Source organism: Pelodiscus sinensis, chromosome 12, assembly GCF_049634645.1.
Source record: "Pelodiscus sinensis isolate JC-2024 chromosome 12, ASM4963464v1, whole genome shotgun sequence".
Lineage (NCBI taxonomy): Eukaryota > Metazoa > Chordata > Testudines > Trionychidae > Pelodiscus > Pelodiscus sinensis.
In genome coordinates this window covers 19,572,288-19,585,701 of record NC_134722.1, presented here as the reverse complement: position 1 = coordinate 19,585,701, position 13,414 = coordinate 19,572,288, and the positions used below count along the sequence as shown (strand labels likewise).

Here is a 13,414-nt window from a genome sequence, read left to right as displayed (position 1 = left end):
GTAAACGCAGCGTGCGGCTGAAATCTACTCGCCATGGGCAAGTAGATTCTATAGTTTGTCAAGCCCTGGTCATAGGAAAGGAAATGTTCGTGACAGTATTCCTCTTATCTACCAGGGAAACTTTTTATGCTAGTGGACTGTGGATTCTTCCTAGTTGTCCATATTTTTAAATAGAGACTTTACACGTGTGTGATGTCTTAATGATTCACAAAATCTATTAAATGTATTTTGATCTTATTTTTAGTATAGGCTTTTGTTTTGCTGGTAATTTAGTAAGCATTTGTATACTATTTTTTCAAACTTAACTTTTTTTTTAAAATCCACTCTGTATGGACAGATTTCAGATATGTCTTAGTGCTGCATCTATTGTACATGCTAGTCATATTAAATACCAGAGCAGTTATGGATTCTGACTCACCATTGACACGATTTAATTACCAAACTTTAGTCTATAATAAAGTGATGAAAATCTATTTTATTTGAGTAACTATCGGAACCTTTTCTGGAAATGTCAATATCCATTGATGTATCCCTGCAACATATACCTTTATAATGTACCCACTCTGCTTCTGCCCTCCCAGCTATAGCTTTATAGCCTCATCATATCAAGATCTGTTTCTCTTTGGGTTTCAACAGTAACGTGTCAGGGGTTTTGGTATCACTGACCCTGAAGCAGGGAAAAAAAGAATAAAAAAAAAACGATAATGAACAAAGTCTATCGTTACTTCTCTTTCAGCAAATATACAACACCTTAAGACAGGACACAGACATTCATGTACTCTGACTTAGAAACATCTAGTAATGCAGTCTCATTAATGCTACACCATGAAACTGAGTGAAAGACAAAATGTAACCAAAGGAAAACTATGAAGCAAGAGCAGGAAGGAGAAGCCTTCAATTAGAGGTGAATCAATGACTTGTCCTTCCAGTTCTGTGGATTGTTTCAGGGTTATTATGATGATCCTCTGACTTGAAAAGGCTGAATCATGAGGCTGGGACTCCATTACAGGCTGTCATCAACATGCAGTAAAGATTTGGGAATGATGAGTGTCAGCCAATAAGGCAGTGAAGTCTCTCAACCTGTGCTGACTTCAACAAGAACTAATGGCATGCAAAGCCATGCAGGGCTGAGCCTTGAGGGACTAATCCAGCACTCACTGAAATCAATGGGTGTTCTTCTGTTGGCAGTCAGATCAATCTCTCAATAAGCTGGCCCCATATGCACGCCACAGGCAGCTACAATCAAACAGAAAATTCTCTTTTAAAGAATACTGACTCTCTTTTCTAGAGCTGTGAGAAACTGGCTTTGTCCTCTGAGTGAATAAGTTCGTGGAGCACTTAATTAAATTAATTAAAAATTAAGAGGTGGTGAGAAGGGGCACATACACTCTAGTAGAGAGGAGACTAATCAGCTGATTTGGGCTGGTTTAGCACTAACCAAGGACACCTGTAAAGCTTGAGCTGCCTGGAGGGTAGACAGCCTGAAGTGGAAGATTTCTGAACTGCAGCGACTACTGACCCTAGAGCTACATCAGCTAAGAGGGTGGCAGTTGTGGGCGTTGCTTCTCCTGAAATTTCATGGATCAGTTATAAAGCAGGTACCCCAAGAGGAGAGGCTGGAGGTAAATGTTAATTAAAGACACTGTAGTAGCAAATAAGCTAAGGCCCAAAGGGCTAACCTCAAAAGACTATTTTTGAGACATACCACTTTTGCCTTTCTTTTCCTCTAATTTCCTTCCTTGAGAGAGAGAGAGAGAGAGAGAGAGAGCTTTCTTTGTTTTGATTTGTTTGTGTTACTTGGAAAACCTCATATATGGTATGAACAGGGGACTGACATTACAAATAACCTGAGTTAGGGTCTGGTAGGGACCTGGGGGAGCCCTGCTTCTCAACAGGGGGGAAAACATGCACTTGAAAGGAAAACGAATCAGCAAAACAAAGAGTTGCTAAAAAAGGTCAGTGTGGAATAATGTCTGTTAGAATGTTCCTTGGTAATGGATCCCCCTTTTATGGTGTTGTTTTGCAAAAGAGTTTACAAAATAGCTGCTGTTTATAATGTTTTTACAGATCTTAGAGAACACAGGATAGTTTGCGAAAAGGAACCTAAATCATGAGAATCCATGAATGTTAAGTGTTTAGGAAAGGTGTTTGGTAAGTGTGTTCATTGTCTCTAGATTTTCAAAGCTTCAGAGAGGTAGCCAAGTTAGACTGTAACAATAAAAACTTAAAAAAACAACAGTCTAGTAGAACCTTAATGACTAACAAAGCACGTAGATGGTAGCTCATGATACCATCTACATCGGGCATGTCAAACTTGAAGCCTACTGAGGGCTGCACAAATGAAAACTGATAGCTTTCAGGGCCATCTAGGGTTCCCAGATGGTTTGGCGAGCAAAAAAAAAAAAAAAAATTTTTTTTTTTTAGGTGCCATGCAGAAGGCACCAATACTGGACACCCTACGGCCACGAAAGAAAATGTACTTTGTTAGAAAGTCATAGTTTATTGTTATAGATTGTTTTAGGTATATTTTATTATAATACAATTTTGTGTAAAATTATTTGCACATTAAATAATGTTTAAATGGCTGTGAAAAAGGCTAATACGGTCTTGGGATGTAGTAGGCGAGGTATTTCCAGTAGGGATAAGGAGGTGTTAGTGACATTATACAAGGCATTGGTGAGACCCCATTTGGAATACTGTGTGCAGTTCTGGTCTCCCATGTTTAAGAAGGATGAATTCAAACTGGAACAGGTACAAAGAAGGGCCACTAGGATGATCCGAGGAATGGAAAGCCTGTCTTATGAAAGGAGACTCAAGGAGCTTGGCTTGTTTACCTTAACCAAAAGAAGGCTGAGAGGGGACATGATTGCACTCTTTAAATATATTAGAGGGATAAATACCAGGGAGGGAGAGGAATTATTTAAGCTTAATACCAATGTGGACACAAGAACAAATGGATATAAGCTGGCTAGTAGGAAGTTAGACTTGAGATTAGACGAAGGTTTCTAACCATTAGAGGAGTGAGGTTCTGGAATGGCCTTCCAAGGGAAGTAGTGGGGGCAAAAGATCTATCTGGTTTCAAGATTAAACTAGATGGGTTTATGAAGGGGATGGTTTGATGAGATAACATGATCTTGGTAACTAATTGACCATTCATTATCAGTGGTAAATAGGTCAATGGAGGGATGATAGGAGTTTCTATAGAGAACTTTCTCAGTGTCTGGCTGATGAGTCTTGCCCACGTGCTCAGGGTTTAGCTGATCGCCATATTTGGGGTCGGGAAGGAATTTTCCTCCAGGGTAGATTGGCAGAGGCCCTGGAGGTTTTTTGCCTTCCTCTGTAGCATGGGGTACAGATCACAGCTGGAGGATTCTCTGCATCTTGGGGTCTTCAAAGTATTTGAAGGCTTCAATATCTGAGATATAGGTGAGAGGATTATTCTAGGAGGGGTGGGTGAGATTCTGTGGCCTGCACTGTGCAGGGGGTCAGACTAGATCAGTGGTCCCCAACACGGTGCCCGCGGGCGCCATGGCGTCCGCCGGGGCATTCGTGTGCGCCCGCCGACAACCTGGGCCGGCCCCGCCCCCGGCGCACGGGAGGCGGCGGCCCCAGGCGCGCGACACGCATCGGTGCTAGGTGTGCGGCGCTCGGGCGGCCTCAGCCCCGGGGCACATGCAGGCACTCGGGCGCGTGGTGCTCAAGCGGCACTGGTGCCGGCCCCAGGCGCGTGGCTCAGGCGGCAGTGCCGGCACAAGGCGCTCGGGTGGCCCCAGCCCCGGCCCTAGGGCACACGCTGGTGCCAGGTGCAAGGACATCCCAGTCCCCTGGCGTGCGCCCGGCGCGTGAGTGGCCCCACCTCCCGGGCGCCCAGGAGCCTCTAAAAGTTGGGGACCACTGGACTAGATGATCATAATGGTCCCTTCTGACCTTAAAGTCTATGAGTCTATAATTTAACATAATTTTTAATTTAGATACAACATTTAAAAGTACCTTAAATTTATATATTTCAACTTGTTTTGTTGAAATAAAAACAAGCCTAGACCATGGTTAATCAAATAGAACAGGCTTCTGTGAAAATTTTAGATACTTTTTAAGCTTGAGATTTTGCATAAAGATATAATTATTCATGTAATTGCAAAAAAATGACATTTATTGATATAAAATTAATATACATTTTGTGATTTTTATTTGGGAATATATAAATAAAAACCAAAATATTAACAAAATAACCCCTTCCTCTCCCACAGAGCCAGGCACTTCAGACCCCTATTCTAACCCAATCCCCCTCCACTCCCACAGAGTCAAGCCCCCCCAACCTAATGCCTCCCCCCCGAGCCAGGCACTCCCAGCCCCCCAGCTTAATGCCTCCCCGCTCCGCCAGAGCCAGGTACTCCCAGCCCACAACCCCAACCTAATGCCTCTCCCCTGCCCCAGAGCCAGGCACTCCCAGCCTCCCCCAACGTAATACCTGGGTCCTGGAGTTGACGTTGTCACCTGAGGCGCTGGGGCAGCGTGAGCACAGTAGCCAGCTGTGAGCTCCTGATGGAGCACCTAGCGCAGAGCGCCCAGCTGACTGTGAGCACGTGCACGGAGCAGCCCGGTCAGCCGTGAGCAGTTGCTGCAGCACAGAGCAGCGCGACTGGCTCTGAGCAGGCACTTGGCCGTGTGCTGAACGGCCTGCCCTTCATTTTTTTTTTTTATAAAAATGTTCTGGAGGGCTGCAAAACATTTCAATCACGGCCCTCCAAACGCCAGTTTGACATGCCCGATTTACATGCTTTGTTAGTCTTTAAGGTGCTATTAGACTACTTGTGTTTTTTAAGATTTTGAGTTCCTCAGGGCAGGTGGTATATCTGAGCTCTGCTTAGCCTTATGCAAGGGGACTGTTAGCTCCTTACTAAAACTCAGTGGGAGTTTTTGGTTGGCCAGCTCCCAGTACCAAAAGGGGAAGGGTCCATGGAGGTTGTGGAATCTCCATCTCTGGAGATATTTAAGAGTAGATTAGATAAATGTCTATCAGGGATGGTCTAGACAGTATTTGGTCCTGCCATGAGGTCAGAGGACTGGACTTGATGACCTTTCGAGGTCCCTTCCAGAACTAATATTCTATGAGAAATCAGGGCCCTGTGACTGACAGACCCCAACACTCCAGGTCAGCCTAATTGACAGGTTGAACAGGCCAAAGGGGGAATTAAGAGGCCAGGTCCCATCCTCCGTGTGAGCTGGGATTTTCTGGGTCTGAGTCAAAAGGGGGAAAGAGCTAAGAAGAGTAGCAAGGGGTCCAGGCTGTACTGAGGAGCAGACCTGCAGTGACCGAGCCATAGGCCCATACAGCCCACAGAGCGAAGACCCTGTGCTAAGAAGCACAGGAGCGGCAGGTTTGTGTAATTTTTGGTGGTGCCCCATTAGCCACACCCCCTGACCCCTGTTAACCAGGCCCTGAAACTCATTAGCCACACCCCCTGACCCCTGTTAACCATGCCCTGAACCTCATTAGCCACACCCCCTGACCTGTTAACCATGCTCCGTGATCCCTGTTAATCAGACCTCGGGAGGTAACAAGATGGACACACGACCAGAAGTAAAAGGTGTCATGTCACCCCTCTCGAAAGACTTTTCCCACCATCCTCCTACCAACAGGGATTAGTTTGGCCCCCACCAAACACCCCTCATGCAACTATCCCAAAGGGGTCAGAGGAGCAACACTAGGAGCTGGAGGCTGGCAAAGCAACTTAGTCTGCAGCTGGGTGTGGTGAGCAGCTGGGACCAGCAAAAGGGGAGGAAGGGGGAGAAGAGGCTCTGGGCAGGGAGACACCACCAGCCAAGTGACCCTACAGGCCAGACTTGGAGAGGGACTGTAACTCCAACTGGGAGAGGGGTCCTGCCACCTAGAGCCTGAAGTGTGGTCACTGCCAGAGCAAGTGTGTCCAGCCTGCAGCCCTCACCACAGCACAGCCAGGGCCTGAGAGAGCGCCCTGGAACCTATAAGGAACAGACTGTGAACTGTCCTTACACTCTGCAGACTGCTGTTTGTGATGTTCCTGTGCCACAGAGTGGGGCTGTGTGTTCTCTTTTAACCTTTTTCATTTTTTCCTTATTCTTTTCTTTTTAATCAGTTGCTGTTTTAATAAATTGTATTTGCTTTGAACTGTATGTAATGATCACTGGGTCAAGAAAGCATTCAGTGTGATGAGAGCACCCCAGAGTGGGGACACCCTAGCCCCTACCCTAAGTGACTACAAGGTTGTGGCTTAAGCCCAAGAAAACCTGGGCCCAACCTTGCTGGGATTTCAAGGACTCTGCTACTCAGGAGAGTGGAAGGGGAGCCCTCAGGGTCAAGGAAGCCTTTGGGTAAAAGAAGTGGGAGCGGGGACTCGGATCCCTGCGCTGGTCCATTTCACCGGGGTAGTATAGAAGCCAGGAAAGTTCCCCACAATAGCGGGACCATTCCCCTGCTTACATTTAGAAAGTGATGATCACATCTTGGGAGGAGACCAAAAACAAATCATGATGGTAATGTCCATTTTAGACTGTCCAGGACTCTGGAGAGTAGAAAGATGGGAGGTGTGGTGTAAGCAGATGCCTAAATGCTTGGGTTCTGTTCCCATCTTTGCAAGAGACTCTTCCTGTGTAAGTCACTTAACTTTTCTGTGCCTTTTCTCTCATTAATAGCCAAAAAGTTCTACCATCAACGTCCGTTTTCTAGAAGAAAAGTTTTCATTCAAGATATAGTTAGAACACTCATTCTGATAGAGTCCTTGGAATCTAACCCTCCGATCCTAGGGCATTTGAATTGTATATTATTGGAGTCTAACAAATAATTAGTCCTGTGCTTTCAGTGGGGTTCCTTGGATGAATAAAAGCTGTGGGACTGGGGTCTTATTTTGCAATATGCATGTATGTCTGGGGGAGAAATCCTGCAGGAAATAGTTGTGGCTCATGGACACTTACATTTTATAAAAATGTTTATTTGTCAAATTAGAGCTTTTAAATGGGGTTGGAAGTACATGCAAGCCAGCATCTGAGCTAGATAAATCGCTATTTTGTATATTGTCATGCAGCTTTAAAATGACCAAAGCAATTAAAAGTTCCAAAGAAAATCAATCGTCTTATGATGGAAAATACTGTGTGACGAATTTCATCTTAGAAGCAATTTTTTACACACAAATTATAAACCCTTGATAAGCAGTGTTTAGCGTGTGTCTGCATTACCATTATAAATGACAGTGAAGCTGTGGGCACTGCTATGGTAATCAAAACCAATTAAGAAAATTGTGCCTTCTTAAATAATCCATTATGCATTTACCTCCATTAGAACTTCCAGGCCTCACATGGGGATATAAAAACCCTAAGAGACACCACTATCCATTTTAATTTATCATCACTGCAGTTGTTAGTGTCCTCTCATCTGAGGGTCTCTGAAAAATGACACACATTATTATGATAGGTGAGTGTGTGAAGTCTTAGAGGCATGATGCTATTTTAAAAAAGGGCTTTGTTTTGATCAATCTAAAAATGAGTTTTTCAGCAGATGACAGAAATAACCAATTTGGAAGGTAATGTATTCCAGCCAGTGGAAAACCAAAGGAGAACTCAGAAAGCCGCCCTTCTAGGAAAAAAAATTCCTATTTACTTTTTCAATTCTGATTAAGCGGTGCCTCTTAACTTTAATGTGGCCATACTGCATAGTGCAATGAATTTCTGTTTAGAAAATCTTGGGGTGCCAGTGAGTCATGAGGTATTGCTGCTCTTGATGCTGCAGTGCGTGGCATTTTATACTACTTGGCTCTTCAAGGGTGCAATTTGGGGGAAAAAACTACTCAGTGTTATCAGTATGATCAGAGGTAGGCTGTCAAGGGGAACATAAGAATGGCTGTACTGGGTCAGACCAAAGGTCCATCTAGCCCAGTAGCTATCATAGAATCATAGAATACTAGGACTGGGAGGGAACTCAAGAGGTCATCAAGTCCAGTCCCCTGCCCTCATAGCAGGACCAAATACTGTCTAGACCATCTTCCGACAGTGGCCAGCACCAAGTGCCCTGGAGCGGGTGGACCCAAGACAATGATCAAGTGATTTGTCTTGTGCCATCCATCTCCAGCCTCTGACAAACAGAGGCCAGGGACACCATTCCTACCCCCTGGCTAACAGCCTTTTATGGACCTAACCTCCATGAATTTATCTAGCTTCTCTTTAAACTCTGTTAAATGGGGAATTTTACCATTGATTCCAAGAGGAACAGTTAGGCCAATTCTGAGTTCACACTCAGTGTGCCTGAATTTCAGACATTAATGAAATCTCACGGCATCTATTTGAGAATATCTTGCTAAACACATTTTACAGGAGAAATTGAGAAACAGAACAGCAATGGATCTGGTTCAAAGTCCACTGAAGCCACTCACTTTTTGTACACCGTTCATGGTTTGTGTGTCTTTTTTAAAAAAAAAATAGACCTCTATTATATCTCCTTTCAGTCATCTCTCTGTTTTTTAAACAGATTTTTAAAAAAATCAGTCCTCACAAGGAAACCTGTTTCATATGACTTATTTTTGTAGCTCCTCTCTGTACCTTTCCAATTCTCATATCTTATTTTTGAGACAGGGTCACAAGAACTGTATGTAGCTTTTATGGTGTAGGCACAGCATAGATATATCTAGTAGCATTGTGATATTGTCTGTATTACAGTCTATTCCTTTCCTACTGGTTACTAAAGTTTTGTTTTTTTTTCCAACTGCTACTGCACATTGCAGATTTATATTATGGTGATGGGTGACCTATGACAAAGTTCTAAATCTTGCATTTCGTCCTGATAGTGTTTGATTATGGGTTTGTTTTTTGTTTTGTTTTTGTGGTTGGGTTTTTTTTGTAACTTTTGTGGAAGAATTCCATGCTCTGGATTCTTTGTGCCAGGTGGTCTGAATATTCTTTCTCAGGAACCATTCCTAGAGTTCTTGGAAGTAAACACTTTGCCCTCTTCTGTAACAGAGGCTTAACACTACATGAAACTGCCCCAGCCTTGTAAAATTTACTTGTATATGACAGGAACAGGCTACAAAGTGTACCCAAGTACCGTTTTGACTCTTTCATTTAAGATCTGTCAGGTTTTTTTCTTCACACACACACAATCAATTTGACAGACAGTGATGCAGATCTTGAATTAATCAGAAAGTCATTACACCTCCTAAAGAGATGTTTATGGATATGAACACCATATATCTAGGGCTGTCAAGGCAAATTGACCAAGCTGCTTCTGTTTAACTGCCCTGTGACTGCAGCAGGACTATGACAAAACCAAGAGCCTGGTATTCCTCTTAATCTAATGAAAGAAATGATTAGAAAAAGCATCTATAGTGATAATCAAATTGAGCCCTAAATGAGATTTGCAGCTCAGACATCAAAGCAATTAAATTATTAACATCCCAAGGCATTTTCATAAATTAATTTCCTAATTAGAGGTTATATAAATAGTACTCTACACTGGGCATCCTACTGGAGAGCTGTGTGTGGATGCAGCACCTTGAACTATAACAAAGTGTAGATTGATTTTTTTTGCTGGCTGTTCCTCCTAGGAAATCTAGGGTGTTGCGCTTTCCATTGCTCAGTTTGAGCTGTGAGATACATCAAGTGGAATCTTGTCTCTCTCTGAAAGATTCATGTGATACAGAGGAAGGTCAAATTGTCTTTGCAGATATCTCAGCACTGTGTTTTCCCTACTAATGCTCCTCTTGTGATTATTCTGTTAAATATAAAAGGCAGACACTCTTCTGTTTTGTGCTGCATGACCTGAACCCAGGAGGATTTCTTATGTAGTGGGATTCTCAGGGCAGCTACTCTTATGCCATGCTGACGGCACAGTCGGAAAAAAGAGGGCATGGCTGGGCTGTCCCTCTGTCCTAGCAATCTTGAGCTACAGCTCTCAGGGGCTGTAGGCAGCGCTACAATTTCATTCCCATAGGCATTCATGCAAACACTTATCTCATGTTTTGTTGTAATCTTTCTGTTTCCTCTCAGTTTTCTTTGGCTACGCAGGGTATCTGTGTGTCTGGTTTAATTCTTCAAGATCCTTTTTCTCTCTGTGGGGCCAAGCCTGACCCATGTCCCACAGGTTGAAAACCTCTGCATCAGTGGAATTTATTTCCATTTCTAGAGATTAAATGACTGTAGTACTTGCATTAGTCACCCTCTGTAGGTCTGAAGTAACTTAACTTTGTGCCCTGCCCCCTTCCCCAGTGATCTGGAACCCCAGGAAATTGCTCTGCTTGATGCCCTGTAACATTAGCCCTGTTGTCAGTTGCATGAACATGCAAAATGGTACCGAGATGAGCAGCCCCACTGACTTCAATAGAATAGTCTGCACAGCTAAGGGCTTGTAGGATTAGGTGTGTCTTCATATCTGAATCAGCTGTCTGGTACTACAGAGACTTTGGAAAACCATGACATTACTTGTATAATCTCACTGCTGTGGATTTTGGAAGTCCACAGCTCTTGCACTTTATGCCAGTGTTTCTCAACCTTTATTTAAAAAAAAAAAAAAAAAAGTACCCCTTTAAAAAAATATAAGTTCCCCTAGTACCTACAGTTCTCAGACACCATTCTTTTTTCCAACCATTGTAACACATTTGTTTAAAAAACTTAACTGTAGCCGGGCAGGCAGTGACATCCTTGGGTGTAAAAAGTACAAAAATAATAAAGCACTGTAAAACTTAAAACAAAAATTCATTTTTCTCCCAATTTCAATTGTGTTGACATACACTCCCCCCCACCCCCCGACTTCTCTCAAGTACCCCTAAGGGTACTTGTACCACTTGTTGGGAAACACTGCTTTAGGCAACACTTGGATCCCGGAATGCTGTCTAGCTTTGGATTATAAATGATGCACCCACTGCAGAGGCTGTGTTAATTCTTTCTCCAGCTCACAATTGGCTAGCACAACATGTAGTCCTCTCCTAAATGCAGAAACAGGATGTCTTTCTTATACTCTTGGTTTTCTTCAAGTTCCACCCGACTACTAACCTCATTCTCTCTCTGGTTTAAGACCTGATTATAAAACCTGATGGAAATGGGAGTCTGAAACCATTATCGTCATCCTTTAGGCATGGAGTGGCTCCAGACATGCTCTGAGGGATTTTTCAGAATGTATATTTTTAGTATCAATAATATGTTAAAGCATGCTCAATTCAGTGGCACCTGACATGTGGCAGTGATGTAGCACTTCTGCCTCTGACAAGACAAAACATTAGAACAACATTGCAAACAGAAACTAACTTTTTTTTTTTCAGATGCTTGCCCATGGCATTAGAACACTCACTTATATATGACTCCTTTTCACTTCAGGTATGTGCTAGGGAAGTTTTAATTTTATCACTGTCAATGCCATGACTCTTATTCTGGGCTGCCACTTTATTTCTATTCCTCTTCTTTTACTCCTCATGTTTAGGCCACAGCAATATTGATGTGTGGGTGCCCTAGATTAGCTTTATATTACATTTGCTACTGTGCACTTGCTAATTTACTAGAGTTTCTCCTTCTAACCTGGCATTTTGCTATACTTTATTATTCAGAGTTTTTGCTGAATACATACCAAGATTAGTGCTTAATATTGCAAATTTTATTGTCACTTGCTCAAGGACAAACATTAAATAAAAGTTAGACCCAGAACTATAACTCTTTTTTTTTTATAAACTCTTGGCTCACTGGCCCAGACCTAACCCAATAGAATACAGTGCCTTTCAGTATCCATTGTCCTAGAGAAGAGCCCTTCGATCCAAATCACAAAAACTTGGCTGATTCTAACTCTTTTCTACTAGCTTCAGGGGGTAGCCGAGATAGTTTATAAAGTGCCTACCAGACCATTTGTTGTTTTTTAAGTGTATCCTGTACAGACTAACAAAACATGTAGATGGTATCATGAGCTATTGTGGGCACAGGCCACTTCTTCAGATAGCTGGAGTTTACTAGTCAGAAAAGAGATGCTTGAACATTATGCCATGTGGCCTTGGTATTAAGGTGCTATGAAAATGGCTATACTGAATCTTACCCAGCATACTAATGTTTCTGTATTGTGTATTGCAACACTTCTGTGAACAGAAGCTTACAAAGCAATAATGCATTCAGTGAAAGCTTAAATGCCTCACTACATAATTTTCTATACTTTACTTTCAACCATCTGATTAAACTTGACTTTCAGAGATTTGGCTCCAACCATGTTGCTAAGATATGAAATTAAGTTTTTGGATATCTGCCAAAACCATTCACTGATTTCTGCCTTGAATATTTCACTACTATGGCAGAGAGACTAGAGTAAAAGCTTTAATGAAATGTTGGGAATATTTACTTTGATTACGATGCAGAGTTCACTTCTGATTTGGTGATCAGTTTTACCTCCTGGGCCACACAGCTTCCCATTTTTTGCTGCTCAGGACTGGGTTAGAGAATGGGGAAGTGGCTGTTGGCCACCTTTATGTCTCTCTGATTCTGATCTGTTAAGGGGCTGGCTCATCCTTTGGTACAGTGTAGAGCATCCTGAGGGCGGCTCTAAATGACATCAAGGTTGCTCTTGGCTACAGGAGCCCAAATGCAGCTGGGGACTGCCAAAACACAAAGAGATTCTGGTCATATGCTCTTGTGCCAGCGGGGTGGTGTAGAAAAATCACAACTCTGCTCCAACTGACAATTCAGCTTATGCAAGGGACATCCTGAGGTGCCAGTTCAAATGCTTTCTGGCTGCTTTGCACTGGCAGTGGCGGGATGGCGCTCCCAATCCTGTGCAAACTATCTGCTAATAAACCCCCGCCACTATTTTCCTAGGACTGAGCTGGTTGAAAGTACCTAGCTAACTTGTATGTGCAAAGCTATCTCACTGCTGCCAGTGGATATGCTGTGATCAGTACGGCTTTACAGGAGTGGGCCCTCGAGTAATGTATACTTAGAACTGTGCATAAATCCACTTATATGGATTCAGTTCCAGGATTCTGACTGATTTCACACTTCTAAGTGCTTTGAAAAAACGTATCAGGAAATAAGCATTTACTGCTTGTTATGGCTTTGAGATGGTTAATAGCTCATTTGGAGTGTGAGGAAATCTGTGCCAGAGCCAGAAGAAATGGAGACTTATCTACCGCAAAACAGGTTCATGGGATGGAGTTAGCTGTTTTCCTTTCCCCTGGCCCTTGTGCAGTCAGAGCAGGTACCAAGTGCAGTGCCAGTAGGCAAAATGCTGGTCAAGTCTTCTACTAATCATGGAGACCTCTTGTAGGCTGGCTGATGTATGTCTGCCCAGGTACCTATCCACCTTAGGTCTTCTGATGTAATGGTACCTGTTTACTAGGTTCTTGCATATTTTCATTTTGTGGACTTGCTACCAAAAGATCTGATTTCCCTGCCATTGATCCTATTCTCTCCCATCTTGGTATGT

General features: G+C 43.0%; 1 protein-coding gene across 2 annotated transcripts in view; it reads right to left on the bottom strand.

The window, feature by feature from the left end:
• The window catches only part of BEAN1 (brain expressed associated with NEDD4 1), a 116,506-nt gene that overhangs the window by 12,709 nt on the left and 90,383 nt on the right, over positions 1–13,414 (bottom strand). The window lies entirely within an intron of this gene.